Raw genomic sequence first — 17,236 nt, forward strand, 5'->3', positions numbered from 1 at the left:
GGTGTTGTTTTGTTCTTTTATAGAAAAATTATATTTAAATATGTAGAAGTTTTCACACCGGTCCGCATCTTAGATTTTTAAGGATAAATTACATCATTAGTTACTAAATTATGGGTAAATTTATGTTTTAGTCACTTAATTAAAAAAAGTTACAATTTTATCACTGAATTATTTGAAAGTTTTCTTTTAAGTCATTGAACTATTAAAATTGATGATATATGGCTTTCTTTGTTCACACTGTCTATATCAATTGAAAGCTCTTTTTCTCTTTCTCTTCTACAGTTTAGTTTTTCATTAAACAACTTTAGGTATTACGATTTTACGAACCAAAATTAAAACATCTATTTTCTTCAATCTCTGACCATAGCCATCAAATCAACTTGGATCTAAGATATATTTTTCTACTCATCAATAGTTACTAACCCATTGTACTGATCGTCGAATTGTTGCTTGAAGCTCATTGGTGGAACTTAAAAATATAAAAATTTACCCATAATTTAGTGACTAATGATGTAGTTTACCCAATATTTAATTTTGTTTAATCGTTTTAAAGTTAAATTTCTGAGAAGAAGCGTTATTATGTGGTTAACTATTTAGATATTGAAAGAATATAGTATTTTAATTGTGTTTAAATAATAAAATAACAAGGGCAATGAAATTAAAAAGAAAAGAGAACACTAAATAGATCAAACTTTACGCCAACTTACTTGGTAAGCAGTTATTGATATAAAAGAGTGAGTTTGGAAGTCATATTTCTCCTCCAAAAGAATCTGCCGTTGGCTTCAGCCCAAAAATCAGTTTTGCAGCGGCCAAACATGGCCTACAAGATATCCTCGGTGCTTTTTAGACTAGTCCTACTGCTATCGTTTTCTCTACTCTTGCCTCCATCTTCACCAACAAACACTCACTTAATCGGTAAGTTGAACTCAAACTATATATATGTTTCTTATATATCATCTCTTTTCTTTTTCTGGGTTTATAATTGCAGTGCAGAAGATCAATGAAGTGATACGTAGGGATTTAATCGGAGCAAAACCACCTCCAAATGATCATCATCCAGGTGGAGGGCAGAATGGTCGTTAATAATGGTTGTTGTTATTATTATTTTGGTTTTTTATAATTGCGGTCATGGGTTGATTAGGATTAAATCCAATATTTTATACTTATAATATAATATTATTAAGATGTTGTTGGTGTAAATACTTGTTATTAGATCCCATAATATTGCAATCCTGCTTAAAACATTATATATTTTAGATAATTTCAGTACCTTAATCTTTTATGTAATATATATTTGTATTTATTTGTATATTATAGCATTTTTAAATATGTATTTTATTTTATTTTTTGATATTTATGATTATATAAGCCCATAAAAGTAGCATGGAGCTCTTATACTTATAGTCAGATTGCATATTGCCCAATCTACTAAAAAATATATAAATTAGTCTCTATACATTAGGCTAAAAAGTAAATTGGTTATTTTTATTAATAATTTCATCTATTTTTACAATTAAACACTGATGTGGCTGACAAAATAACCAAACAATAAAAATTGATAAAATTTTTAATAGAAGAATTATTTTACACTCTAATATACTTATATTTTAAATAAAGAAAAAAAATCTAACTTTTAATATAATAATCTCTATAATACTTTTACCGTAATTACAAATTCAATATTAGTATTTGTATATGTGCGAGTACAGGCCTTTCTGATTAGGTGGCATTAATCTAACATATGTAGTTTTTATGTTTGGCATTAATCTAATATATATTATATTTTTGAGGTTAATAATTAGATTAATGTTTTATATTTCCGGTTAATAATTAATTTTAATCATTACGTTATAATATAATTGAGGTTAATATTATATATCTTGACGGTTTTTGATTCGTTATACAAAATCAGAAGGTTAGAGTTCGGGATTTAATTACAGACGAGAAAAGTTATAATAATTTTATAACACTTTAATTCAAGAAAGATATAAGTTTAAATTTCTGTATTTAAATATGATTAATAAAAATTAAACTGATTTTTTGGTTAAATATGTCATAAGTTTTTGTACTCTTCACAAATTTGAAATTTAGTTTTTATACTTTTATTTCCAGAAATTTAGTCGCTTTTCAATTTTCAAAATTCAAGTCCAATTGCTAACATTATTTTTTTTTGTTAAATTTGTTGGTGTGACATTTGAATTAATAAACAAAATACTCATTTGGTAGTCATGTAATAAAAAAAGATATAGTAATATACCTAAATCTAACAAAATAATTTTAATAGTATTAATGGTTAGATCTAAATTTAAAAATCTAAAAAGTAGAAAGACTAATTTTTAAAAATAATAGTACAATGACTAAATTTTAATTTACAGAACTTATGACATTTTTTTAACATATTATAATAACAAGGTAAAGTCTGAACAACAAATGTGACCAATATAACTCAAAGTCAGGCCACACTTAAGGTAATAAATACCGTTTGACCATCATAACATCACATAGGTTCAAGAAAAAACATTTTTAATTCCCAATTTAATTTGAAGAAAAGCATTCAGTCATTAAAAACAATCCACGGGATAGTTTCTCGGTAATTTGGGAAAAAGTCTAATTAATTAACTTGGAATTGTAAAAATTAATTGAGTATTTTATAAAAACCAAATTATGGTTGTGAAAATATTGGGTAATATAAATTTATAAATAGATAATATAAAATTTAAATGTGATTTTCATTGAAATGATAAAATTATATTAGTGGAAGTGTCATAATTTGAGTTAAAATCTTATTATTCTAATTATATGTACTTATTTTTCTAAATTTATTAAAATATAAAAAATTCTGAAAATAATATTTTTTTTAATTTATAAAAAATTGCTTTTGGTAATTTCCTAACTGCATAATGACAGAATTTGCCCTTAACGTTTATTATATTTTACAATGTTCTGCTTATCGTTTCTTTTTTTCTAACAAAGCTATATTCTTATTGTATCATTTTTTGTCAAGTAAAGTAAAAATGGATGGACATCGTTAATCAACTAACAGTCAACATTTTTGTTGAACATGAGATACAATCTTAGCGGATGATTATGCTTATGTGGCATGACACGTTAGTGATTTTTATAACATGGAAAAATTCAAAAAAATTAATTATAAAAAATTATGAAATTAAAAAAAAAAAGGTTTTTATCAAACTTTAGAAAATGAAGGCAACACCAGAAATAATAAATGAACGGCACAGGGGTTAAAGTGAACCCTAAGAGAGAGTGGTTTTTTTACTACCAGTTTTACTTGTTAAAGCTATACCAAGAAAAGAGACATTTTGCATGGAACAATGTGTATGACTTACGAATTACAGCCCGATCCCTCCCTTCTTTTATCTTTTCTTATAGAATAGGATATTAAACAGGTTACGAGTTCATCCCACAACCTTAAAAATTAGTCCGACGCTCTTAATCAATAGGCCAAATAATTCCTTCTTTTATTTTTGTATTGCTTTTATGATTGGACCGATGCATTGTATTAATTTATTAATGATTAAAATATGCTATACAAGTTTCATACTATTTGTAAATTTGAATTTTAATCTTTATATCATCATCCTTTTGAAATGAAAAAGAATATTTCTTTTATAACCATATCACTTAAAAACGATATTTTAATAAACTTGAATTTAACAATCAAATTTTAACAATGTTAACAATTAAACTTAATTTTTCTTTAATTTAAAAATTAAAAAATTAAATTCTTGAAAATAATAAATAAAATAATTAAATTTTAAATTTATAAAAAATGGTATAGGGTATTATACCCTTTTTAAACCATTTATTATTTTATAATGGAAGATTAAATGTATTTTTTTATTCTATTAAATCTAAATGAATTCACGTGGTCTTGTTAAAATAAAACTAAAAAAAGAGAGAGAGGCATCTTACAACTTATTTCGATCATTATTCTAAATTTACTACAATATCCAGTTTTCATTGTCATTGTCTCCTGCCGAAGATGGCACCAACCGACACTATCCAATTTTAGCTTGTTGCTCAACACTTATGCTATGTTTGGTTAAAAGCAATAGCCAACACTTCACTGTGCTGCATAAAGTAGTTATTTGGTTCATCGAATTTTTAAAATACCAAAAGATTGATTCTGAGATTATTTTGTAACATTATTGAATAGCTGTTTAATAATTATATGATTTAATAAATTTTTATTTTTTTTAAATATAAAAAGTTGTTTTTCTGTTGCAGTGGTAAAGGAAGTGGGCACTTCTTCAAGCATATCTCAATCATTTCCTATTTTTCAACCGCTACCATTTCTTTTAAAGATGTTGCTGCTTCTTCCGTTGAACCACCGCTGGTAAGTGTTGTCTTGTCAATGAATGACGTTGAGGAATGCTTCTTCTTTCTCCCTATTTTACTTCTACTTTCTTCTCCTTACCCACATTTATCACTTCTCACCATTGCCACTATGATCATCTAACATTTTCTTCGGCATTAGTCTATCGATCCAAAACTACCAATCATCTTCAAATCTATAGGATTAGATTTCTCAAAAGACCCCTAAAAAATTGTGAGGCCACTCCCAAATATTTAGAATTTCTGTGCTTCAACCGCCTAATCCCTCTGTCTATATGGTTTGATTTTGAGATGTTTTTCTACTTTTGAGCTCAGTGATGGTAGTTCAACGAAGCAACAACGACATCTTTAAAGGAGGCAATGGCTAGGGTTTTTAGGTTAAAAGGGGGAAGATAAAGAAAAGGAGAGGAGATAGAAAAAATAAAGTGGAAAAGAAAAAAATAATAAGAAATTTTAAATTTTTTTTTAAAAATGGATTTAACAATTAAGTGATCAGTTTTATCAATTTCTTTAACAAAAGTGACCAAATTAACAAAAAAAAAAAATTGGGGTGACGAAAGTATGAACGACCTAATTTTAAAGTGACTGATAGGGTAATTTACCCTAATTTTTTTTTGTTTTTAATTAAATATTGTTATAAATTATATTGAATTTTTAATAAATAGTTTATCATAAAATTTTTTTATTTTATTAATAAATATAATTTAGTTTAAAAACTTTATTTGATATTAAATAATAGAATATTAATTATTGACAAAAGATAAAATTGCTTTTTTGAATTTATTCCTTAATTTATAAATTATTTTACTCAATCAAATAATGCAATATTATTACATCTCTATTTCATTCTTATCAAATGGATATTTTATTCCAACTGTATTCTTAGAAGCAATGAATAAATGATGCAACAATTTCTTGCACTAACAATTTTTCCTTTAATTTATTTATTAGTTTTTAAATTAATATTGTTCAAATCTTTTTTGAAACTCAACTTTTTATTTTAAAATGAAAATGGAGTAGCCACTACTCCTTTTTTATTAGGTGTGATTGGATCTCCTCGAAACTTAATCATTTTAATAAAAAGGTTAGATTTACAAAAACGACAATTTTTGGCTTACAAAATCTAGGAAATGGGTTCGGGAGTCGGTTACGTATGAGGAAGGATTAGCTCCCTCATAATGCTCAAAACCGGTACCTAGTTGATTACTTGATGTCTTAGTGTCAAGAATTGAGGATTCAAAGAAAATTTAAAGTACGAATCACTTTTTGCATGATATTATTTGATCAAAATAACGCTAACTACATTGAATTTTATGGAAAATGTCTTCTTATTTCGAGTTAATCAAGAAGAAAAAATTATGCCCTGTAAGTTAGGGCACGATGTCTCAAATCCTCGAAAACAAGAATAATTGTCTTTTAATTATTACTTAAGTTCTATGTGTCTTGAATTTTAAAGGAATGTTTGATTATTTCAATTCAAGGAGAAAGTCGTACCCCGTAAGTTAGGGCGCGATTTCTCGAATCCCCTAATTAAAGAACATCATCTCGGTTCTAATTATTTCCCATGTGTTGGGTAAAAGCGAATATAACATTTAATGCGATGTGTAATTAATTTATTTGGGCATAGTACAAAAATAGATAAATATATTTAAACATGTTACGTAGTATAGTGTGGAAAAATAAAATAAAATACTTATGTGAGTGAAAAAATGAAATGATGATATTAGAATAATATATATATAAAAAATAACCATGCGAGTAAATAATAATGCAACTATAATAATAGAAACATTAATTCATAATAATAGCAATAGTCATGACAAGATTACTACCATAATACCAATATAACTAATAATAATAACACCTAAGGATATAAAAAAATAAAAATACATAGTTAAAAAAAAGAAAATGTAAATAACATAAATTTTAAGTGCTGAAATAAAAAAAAGTAAATAAAGGGGCGAAGTTAAATAAATGAAAGATTAAATTGAAATTTAAACGGAATTTAAAGTATGAATTGTAAAACAAAAAAAGCAAAATAAAGGACTAAATTAGAAAATGCAAAAATTAACAAGAACCAAAAAGGAAATTATCCCGACCATATTACACCTGACATTCCCTATTCGGGTCAACAGTGTGTAACAACCCGATTTTGACCCTATTTAGAACAATGGTTTCGGGACCACGAATTCGAGTTATAAAAATATTTTAAAAATTATTTTCTGTGTTTATTATGTGTGAATTTGAGTGTGCTAAATTTTCGATTAAAAATTTCATCGTTTGGATGTCCGATTTAATAAAAGGACTAAATCGCATAAAATGTAAAAATGGCTTTCTAATTGTTAAAGGTGTTTAATGGCTATTAAATGAAAATGTGGGGCACTTGCATGCCAATTATACCATTTATATTAGTGGTGGACAATATTGGACAAGGTTAGGTGAATTTTTATATTATGTTATTAAGGTTAAACTGGTAAAAAGTATAATAATATGTAATTAAATAAAAACAAACATAAAATAGTCATGCAATTGTGTTCATCTTAGCTGAATGTTGAAAGAAAAAGAAAATAAAAGAAAAGAGATTTATTAGGTTCGGCTTGTCTAAGTTCAATTAAGGTATGTATTTAGCTCGGTTTTTGATGATTTTTACGTTTTTGAGATCGTTGCTACGTAAACTAGCAAGGCCGTGTTTCAATTTTTGAATTTGATGATGATTTTGTGTTTTGTCATTGTTAAAAGCTTTATGAATCTTGTGTTTGATGATAGAAAATAAATATATGTTGTTAGATTAATATGTTTTGTATTTGAATTTTTGGTGAATTTAAGTAATTTGGGCTAAATTATAAAAATAATAAATTGAGGGACTAAAATGTGAAATAAATGAAATGTGAGGACTTATACAAGCTTAGTGAATATTCGGCCAAGTATGGTGTGATGAAATTTTGTTTATTTTGTATTTTGTGAAATAGGGACTAATTTGTAAAAATGTGAAATGTTAGGGGAAGAGTGTAATTTTTCTATATATGTGTTTTTGGATGAACTTAATTTAATATGTGATTAAATAAGTTTAAATGTTACTAATTTAGATCAAGAAAAAGGGAAAACGAAATAGGATCGAGGGAAATCCAAAGTTGTTGAATAGTCATCTCGGTTCATTCGTCTTCGTCCGAGGTAAGTCTATAAGCACATAAAAGTTGTTAAATTTAAATACTTGTGAATTTTAAATGCTGAATTGAATTTATGTGTATTTATATGGGATAGCCGAAAGTATATGTATATAGAAACAATGTGTATAATTTGGATTTGATCGAAATACGACGTACGAAAGTCCTGAGTGAACCAAAGGAATTTCGATAAGCATTATTGTATAAGACCCTATGTTGGACACTGGCATCAACTTATAATTGTGAGTAAGGCCCTGTGTGGGACAACAACATCGCTATTTGAGTACATGTAAGACCACGTGTAGGGCGTTGGTATTGTACGATAAACATGATTATTCGAGCATCCTATTCAGTTCCGATTGGTTCAGTGGGCATTATTATGTTGTGATTGAATGTGAAATCGAGCTAAAAATGTCAGGTAAGTGCTAAGTTCAATGTTAATGAAAATAAGGTAAGCTTAGTATTTGAAATGATGATATAAATTATGCATGTTATATAGAGAATAATATGTATTTATATGAATGCTCATATTCAGCCAAATAAGGTATTTGTGATATTTTAAAAGTGAGAGTTATGTGTGTTTATGAGTATATGTGCATTCGGCCAAGTGATGTTTAATTGCTAATATATATTTGTGAAGTTATATGAATTGGGTACTATGATAAATGTATATGTGAATAAGGGTTGCTTGATTCGGCTTAGTTAAATTACATTATAAATGTTTTTTTATATGATTTTTTTGCTTATGACTTACTAAGCTATTCAAGCTTACTGTATGTCTGTTTATTTGTTGTTTTATAGATTTTGGAGTCAAGTTACGAGCTCGGGGATCGTCAGGGTAATCAGTCATACTATCGATCACTATTTTGGTATTTTAAAAGTTGAACTTTACTCTCACGGCATGTATAGGCTAGCTTGTGTTTGGGTTAGTTTTGAATTTGTAAATAGCAAGCCATGTGAAAATGGCTAGATATGATGCCTAAGTTGATGCAAATTTCGGTCATGATGTAAATATACGTGTGATGCGTTTGGTACATTGTTAATGGCTGTGTAATTTAGTTAGGGTTTAAGCCTATTTTGAAAGCAATATATATATTATAGGTATATGACGTATTTGATATATGCATGATGATATAGTCTTGAAAGTTGGCATGTTTAAATTTGACTATTAAACTTAGAAAAATTGTAAAGGATAGTTAAGTGGGTAGTGCATGAATTGGTCAGTTTTACAATTGAAATTTGATCATTTAGAAATTCTTGTATGTATTCATATAATTTTTTTCCATTTTGCCATGTGGTATGGTTCAACTTAAATTTATATGTACGTGTAACAAGCTCGTAAATAATTTATATTGATATTAATTAATGTTATGAATTGATATGGTAATTGTGGTTTAATTATGCGCAAATGGGTAAATTTATATAATGAATGTGTTGATGTAAGTTGAGTATATGGAATAATATATAATCGATGTTTATTTAGGTGTTCAAATGCCTTATTATTTATCCACAAGTTTTGGCTAATGGGATTATTATATATATGTATTATGATATAATGTTTTATAATAGTAAGATATGTTTGGTTAGTAGATTAAATGGTACACATGTATGATTATTATATCTTTATAACATATGGCTTGAATTTGGTTTTTGTGAGTTAGTTAGATTAAACATTGATGTGTTTTGGTTGTGGATTGTTAACAATGGTAGTTTAATCATGTGGATAATTGTTTAATTATGTATAATATTGATATTGGTTCGTATATGAATATTCATCGCTTATGATTATATACTATAAAGATTGATTTATATAGGGATATAAGTTGCAGAATTTGACTTGTGAAATAATGTATATTAGTTGAGTCAAGTAGATGATTAAATAAATAGTATTGATGTGTTTAAATTTTTTTAAAGCATGAATTGTTTATGTATTATAAGTAGTAAAGCATGCTTGGATTTTAGTTAGTTAAGTGATCCATTTGTGCGAATGTGATTATTAATATTGGCTGCTAGTTACTATTCGAATTTAAAAATTTCTCGTGATTGAGTTATTAAAATTTGTGCATAATTTGAATTGAAAGGTTTTTTTTAGTTGAGTTTATGGTCGGTAATGCCTCGTAACCCTGATCTGGTGATGGATACGGGTTTGGGGTGTTACATTTGATTGGTATCAGAGCTACGGTTTAGTCGATTCTAGGAATAATGTAGCGCGTGTGAGTCTAGCTATACATGCCATAATTTTTATACTGCAATAGTATGATGATTCCTGACCTTGAAAATGTGTTTTCATATGGTAAATGGATCCTAATCTCGATCTAGCCGTAGCTGATGATGTCGAGAGTATAGCGCCTGCTCCTGTGTAAGGGACAACGCCGGTTGATTCTTAATCGAGTTTGAGTACCCAAGAGGGTGGGGCTAAACAAGCTTTTTACCAAATGATGAACGATTGGTTTACTTAGTAAATCCGGACTAATCCGGCAGCACAACAACCTCCACCCCCGACTAATCCACCTCTGATACCTGTGGTACCTTAAATGAATGATCCGATGAGATTAAATAAGCTTACAGTTGATGACGATGCTGAGTGGGTTGAATTTTGGCTCGAAAATACTATCTGTGTGTTTGATGGATTATCTTGTACACATGATGAGTGTATTAAATGTATTGTATCATTGCTTCAAGACACCGCATATCATTGGTGGAATACACTAGTATTGGTAGTTTCGAAAGAATGGGCGACCTGGGAATTCTTTCAGATAGAGTTTCTCAAGAAATATATCAGTCAGAGATTTATTAACTAGAAACGCAAAGAATTCCTCGAGTTGAAACAGGGTCGTATGACCGTAACAGAATATGAGTGGGAGTTTGTGAGACTTAGCCATTATGCTCGAGAGTGTGTTTCGACTGACGCAATTATGTGTAAAAGATTCGAAGACGGGCTGAACGAAGATATTAAAATGCTTGTGGGCATACTTGAAATAAAAGAATTCGTAGTACTTGTCGAGCGAGCTTACAAAGCCGAAGAGCTTGGGAAAGAGAAAAGAAAAGCTGATTTTGAATCCATAGATTTTCATAAGAGATCATCGAGTAAGACCTTTCAGTCAGCCTCGAAGAAATTCAGGGATGGTTTTAGCCGATCTAAGGCTACTGCAGGCTTCTCCAGACGTGATGAAGACCGACCTCCAGTGAGTTCACGAGCTACTTCGATTGCTAGTGTTGGCAATGTTCAACCAAATAGGCCCGAGTATAGGGAATGTGGTAAACGACATCCCGGAGACTGTAAACCACGTTATCGATCTTGTTTCAAATGTGGATTGATGGATCATTTCATCCGCGAATGTCCGATGTTAGCTAAGTAGAATACAATACAGAGTGCGAGACAGAGTAATGCGCCAGTGCGAGGTAGACCACCCAGACATATGGGTAATGTGAGTGGCAGTCAGAGAGGAACTAAAGATATAGCAGTCAGATCTGAGGCTCGCGCACCTGCCAGAGCCTATGCTATACGCACACAAGAGAAGGCTTCATCTCCAGATGTTATTACCGGTACATTCACTCTCTATGATAGTAGTGTAGTTGCATTGATTGATCCTGGTTCGACTCATTCATATGTGTGTGAAACTTTAGTATCCAGTAAGACTTTGCCTATTGAGTCTACTGAGTTTGTAATTAAAGTATCGAACCCCCTAGGCCGGTGTGCTTTGTTTTACAAAGTGTGCAAGAATTGTTCGCTGATGATTCGAGATTCATGTTTTCCAGTTAATTTGATACTATTACCATTCGACGAGTTTGATATAATTTTGGGTATGGACTGGTTAACTGTGCACGATGCTGTTGTAAACTGTAAACGAAAGACTATTGATTTGTGGTGCCAGAATGATGAGATTATTCAGATTGAATCTAATGATCTGAATGGGTTACCGACAGTGATATCCTCGATGTTAACTCAGCAGTATATGAGAAAGGGTTGCGAAGTTTACTTTGCATATGTATTTGATAGTAAAGTGACCGAAAAGAAGATTGAATCAGTACCAGTTGTGTGTGAATATCCAGACGTATTTCCTGAAGAATTACCGTGTTTGCCACCGATTTGAGAGGTAGAGTTTGGGATTGAGTTAGTGCCGGGGACGACTCCAATTTTGATATAATTTTGGGTATAGACTGGTTAACCGTGCACGATGCTGTTGTAAACTGTAAACGAAAGATTATTGATTTGTGGTGCCAGAATGATGAGATTATTCAGATTGAATCTAATGATCTGAATGGGTTACCGACAGTGATATCCTCGATGTTAACTCAGCAGTATATGAGAAAGGGTTGCGAAGTTTACTTTGCATATGTATTTGATAGTAAAGTGACCGAAAAGAAGATTGAATCAGTACCAGTTGTGTGTGAATATCCAGACGTATTTCCTGAAGAATTACCGTGTTTACCACCGATTTGAGAGGTAGAGTTTGGGATTGAGTTAGTGCCGGGGACGACTCCAATTTTGATAGCTCCATATAGAATGGCACCGACCGAATTAAAAGAATTGAAAGCTTAGTTGCAAGAGTTGGCAGATAAATGTTTCACGCGATCGAGTAGCTCGCATTGGGGAGCACCAGTTCTGTTTGTGAAAAAGAAAGATGGAACTATGAGAGTGTGCTCGACTATCGACAACTCAACAAGGTGACCATAAAGAATAAATATCCATTGCCACGGATAGACAACTTTTTTGATCAGTTGAAAAGGGCTACACTGTTCTCGAAGATAGATTTGAGATCTGGCTACTATCAGTTGCGAGTTAAAGACTCTGATGTACCGAAGACTGCTTTCCAAACGAGGTACGGACACTATGAGTTTCTGATTATGCCTTTCGGACTTACTAATGCACCTACCATTTTTATGGATTTGATGAACTGGATCTTCAGATAGTATTTAGATCGGTTTGTAGTTGTGTTTGTACAAGCTGAATTTCACCCGGGGCCGTACAATAAAAACACCCATTTTACAACAAACCAAACCTCAGCCCAAAACCCAAAATACAAAACATTCCAAATATTACAAACCCAAATCAGTTGACCCAAATTACACCCTGGCCCAACAAGGAAAACTTAACCCGAAACCCAATTGGCCTAAGTACCCAAACCCTAAATTTGACCCAAGAAGATTAGTCAAACTAGGGTTTCAGCTTTTCTAAAACCCTAGTACCGCCGCCGTCGCGTTAGTGCAAGTGGCACACCTGCCATCGCCACTCCTAGCCTCTGCTACCACCGACTCTTTTACCACCGTCATTGACTCTAGAGGCACCTCACAGAACAGCAAGCAAAACTTGCAAACAACAGTGGCAAGAACAGTAGATATCATAAAAATATATTGTAAAAACGGCTATAAAGGCCGATGGCTTGTAATATTCAGGGTTTTTTTGAAAAAATAGAAAAAAAGTCAGAGGTGATTCTATTTTTGTGTGTTCGAATCTCTTTTTTTGCTTTTATTTTCTGTTTTATTTTTTATCTTTTATACTAAATAACAAAAAAACAAAAACAAAAGCCTTACCTGCGCCGCACCGGAGAGGGGGGAAGGCGAACGAATTCCTCCTCTACTTTTCAGGTTTGGCTCAACTTTCAAAGGATTCGACATTGATTTTGCACGATTTTAGGGGTGACCGGCTTTTGACCCTGTTCGAAACGGGGGAAAGAGTTGTAACAGCCCAACTTTGACCCTATTCAGAACGGTGATTTTGGGACCACGAATCTGAGTCTGAAAAATATTTTAAAAATTATTTTCTGTGTTTACTATGTGTGAATTTGTGTGTGCTAAATTTTTGTTTAAAAAATTCGTCATTTGTATGCCCGATTTAATAAAATGACTAAATCACATAAAATGTAAAAACATCATTCTAATTGTTAAAGGTGTTTAATGGTTATTAAATGAAAATGTGGGGCACTTGCATGTCAATTATACCATTTATATTAGTGTTGGATAATATCGGACAAGGTTAGGTGAATTTTTATATTATGTTATTAAGGTTAAAATGGTAAAAAGTATAATAATATGTAATTAAATAAAAACAAACATAAAATAGCCATGCAATTGTGTTCATCTTAGCCAAATGTTGAAAGAAAAAGAAAAGAAAAGAGAGTTATTAGGTTCGGCCTTGTCTAAGTTCAATTAAGGTATGTATTTAGCTCGATTTTTGATGATTTTTACGTTTTTGAGATCGTTGCTATGTAAACTAGCAAGCCCATGTTTCAATTTTTGAATTTGATGATGATTTTGTGTTTTGTCATTGTTGAAAGCTTGATGAATCTTGTGTTTGATGATAGAAAATAAATATTTGTTGTTAGATTAATATGTTTTGTATTTGAATTTTTGGTGAATTTGAGTAATTTGGGCTAAATTGTGATATAATAAATTGAGGGACTAAAATGTCAAATAAATGAAATGTGAGGACTTAAGTAAGTTTAGTGAATATTCGGCCAAGTATGGTGTGATGAAATTTTGTTTATTTTGTATTTTGTGAAATAGGGACTAATTTGTAAAAATGTGAAATGTTAGGGGAAAAAGTGTAATTTTTCTATATATGTGTTTTTGGATGAATTTAATTGAATATGTGATTAAATAAGTTTAAATGTTACTAATTTAGATCAAGAAAAGGGGAAAACAGAATTGGATCGAGGGATATCCAAAGTTGTTGAATAGTCGTCCCGGTTCATTCGTCTTCGTCCGAGGTAAGTCTATAAGCACATAAAAGTTGTAAAATTTAAATACTTGTGAATTTTAAATGCTGAATTGAATTTATGTGTATTTATATGGGATAGCCGAAAGTATATGTATATAGAAACAATGTGTATAATTTGGATTTGACCGAAATACGACGTACGAAAGTCCTAAGTGAACCAAAGGAATTTCGATAAGTGTTATTGTGTAAGACCCTGTGTGGGACAGTGGCATCGCTATGTCATTACATGTAAGACCACGTGTGGGATGTTGGTATTGTACGATAAACATGATTATTCGAGCATCCTATTCAGTTCCGATTGGTTCAATGGGCATTATTATGTTGTGATTGAATGTGAAATCGAGCTAAAAAGGTCAGGTAAGTGCTAAGTTCAATGTTAATGAAAATAAGGTAAGCTTAGTATTTGAAATGATGATATAAATTATGTATGTTATATAGAGAATAATATGTATTTATATGAATGCTCATATTTAGCCAAATAAGGCATTTTGTGATATTTTAAAAGTGAGAGTTATGTGTGTTTATGAGTATATACGCATTCGGCCAAGTGATGTTTAATTGCTAATATATTTTTTGAAGTTATATGAATTGGATACTATGATAAATGTATATGTGAATAAGGGCTGCTTGATTCAGTTTAGTTAAATGAGATTATAAATTTTTTTAAATGATTTTTTTGCTTATGACTTACTAAGCTATTCAAGCTTACTGTACGTCTGTTTATTCGTTGTTTTATAGATTTTGGAGTCAAGTTACGAGCTTGGGGATCGTCAGGGTAATCAGTCATACTATCGATCACTATTTTGGTATTTTAAAAGTTGAACTTTACTCTCATGGCATGTATAGGCTAGCTTGTGTTTGGGTTAGTTTTGAATTTGTAAATAGCAAGCCATGTGAAAATGGCTAGATATGATGCCTAAGTTGATGCAAATTTCGGTCATGATGTAAATATACGTGTGATGCGTTTGGTACATTGTTAATGGCTGTGTAATTTAGTTAGGGTTTAAGCCTATTTCAAAAGCAATATATATTACAAGTATATGACGTATTTGATATATGCATGATGATATAGTCTTGAAAGTTGGCATGTTTAAATTTGACTATTAAACTTAGAAAAATGGTAAAGGATAGTTAAGTGGGTAGTGCATGAATTGGTTAGTTTTACAATTAAAATTTGATCATTTAGAAATGCTTATGTGTATTTGTATAATTTTTTCCATTTTTCCATGTGGTATGGTTCAACTTAAATTTATATGTACGTGTAACAAGCTTGTAAATAATTTATATTGATATTAATTAATGTTATAAATTGATATGGTAATTGTGGTTTAATTATGCGCAAATGGGTAAATTTATATAATGAATGTGTTGATGTAAGTTGAGTATATGGAATAATATATAATCGATGTTTATTTAGGTGTTCAAATGCCTTATTATTTATCCACAAGTTTCAGCTAATGGGACTATTATATATTTATGTATTATGATATAATGTTTTATAATAGTAAGATATGTTTGGTTAGTAGATTAAATGGTACACATGTATGATTATTATATCTTTATAACATATGGGTTGAATTTGGTTTTTGTGAGTTAGTTAGATTAAACATTGATGTGTTTTGGTTGTGGATTGTTAAAAATGGTAGTTTAATCATGTGGATAATTGTTTAATTATGTATAATATTGATATTGGTTCGTATATACTCATAAATAATTTATATTGATATTAATTAATGTTATAAATTGATATGATAATTGTGGTTTAATTATGCGCAAATGGGTAAATTTATATAATGAATGTGTTGATGTAAGTTGAGTATATGGAATAATATATAATCGATGTTTATTTAAGTGTTCAAATGCCTTATTATTTATCCACAAGTTTCAGCTAATGGGATTATTATATATATGTATTATGATATAATGTTTTATAATAGTAAGATATGTTTGGTTAGTAGATTAAATGGTACACATGTATGATTATTATATCTTTATAACATATGGGTTGAATTTGGTTTTTGTGAGTTAGTTAGATTAAACATTGATGTGTTTTGGTTGTGGATTGTTAAAAATGATAGTTTAATCATGTGGATAATTGTTTAATTATGTATAATATTGATATTGGTTCGTATATGAATATTCATCGCTTATGATTATATGTTATAAAGATTGATTTATATAGGGATATAAGTTGCAGAATTTGACTTGTGAAATAATGTATATTAGTTGAGTCAAGTAGATGATTAAATAAATAGTATTGATGTGTTTAAATTTTTTTTAAACCATGAATTCTTTATGTATTATAAGTAGTAAAGCATGCTTGGATTTTAGTTAGTTAAGTGATCCATTTGTGCGAATGTGATTATTAATATTGGTTGCTAGTTACTATTCGAATTTAAAAATTTCTCGTGATTGAGTTTTTAAAATTTGTGCATAATTTGAGTTGAAAGGTTTTTTTTAGTTGAGTTTTTGGTCGGTAATGCCTCGTAACCCTAAGCTGGACGCGTTTTGCCTTTCTCTCTCTTGGATAAGTTTTTTTAGGGTTTTTAAGTTTAGAGTTTATTTTTTGGTATTTTACAATTTTTGTTTTTTGGGTTTTGAGGCTTTATGTTTTTTTTTAAGATTTAGTGTTTTTATGAGTTTATGGATTTTTAGGCTTTAAGGTTTTTACCAAGTTTAAGGATTTGAGGTAGACACTATGAAAATTCAAAGATAGATTTGAGTTGTCGATGATGTGATAATGCTTGAGACACACACAGTACATATGTCGTGCTAGCGTGTGACCATTACCTTAGAAGCTCATCCTATAGAAGCCAGGTTTCGGGGTGGCGATGCTTTATACAGTCATAGGTTGAAGTGTATGTAAAGGTCCTAGTCGACAGCCGTTATATGGTCTATTGGGAAATGTGCCAATATTGTAATAAACATATAACTATTTTCTATTTATTTGAATGATAAATAAATAAACAAATTTAATTTCACATTCTATTATGTC

At 30.0% G+C, this 17,236-nt stretch overlaps 1 long non-coding RNA gene across 1 annotated transcript; it reads left to right on the forward strand.

Annotated features, from left to right (window-relative positions):
• Positions 1 to 703: 703 nt before the first annotated feature.
• Positions 704 to 1,280, forward strand: LOC107916019 (uncharacterized). Its single transcript, XR_001689355.2, has 2 exons — positions 704 to 915; positions 989 to 1,280. It is a non-coding gene; the product is annotated as an uncharacterized lncRNA (long non-coding RNA).
• The last annotated feature ends 15,956 nt before the right edge of the window (positions 1,281 to 17,236 follow it).

This window comes from Gossypium hirsutum, chromosome D10 (genome assembly GCF_007990345.1).
Source record: "Gossypium hirsutum isolate 1008001.06 chromosome D10, Gossypium_hirsutum_v2.1, whole genome shotgun sequence".
NCBI lineage: Eukaryota > Viridiplantae > Streptophyta > Magnoliopsida > Malvales > Malvaceae > Gossypium > Gossypium hirsutum.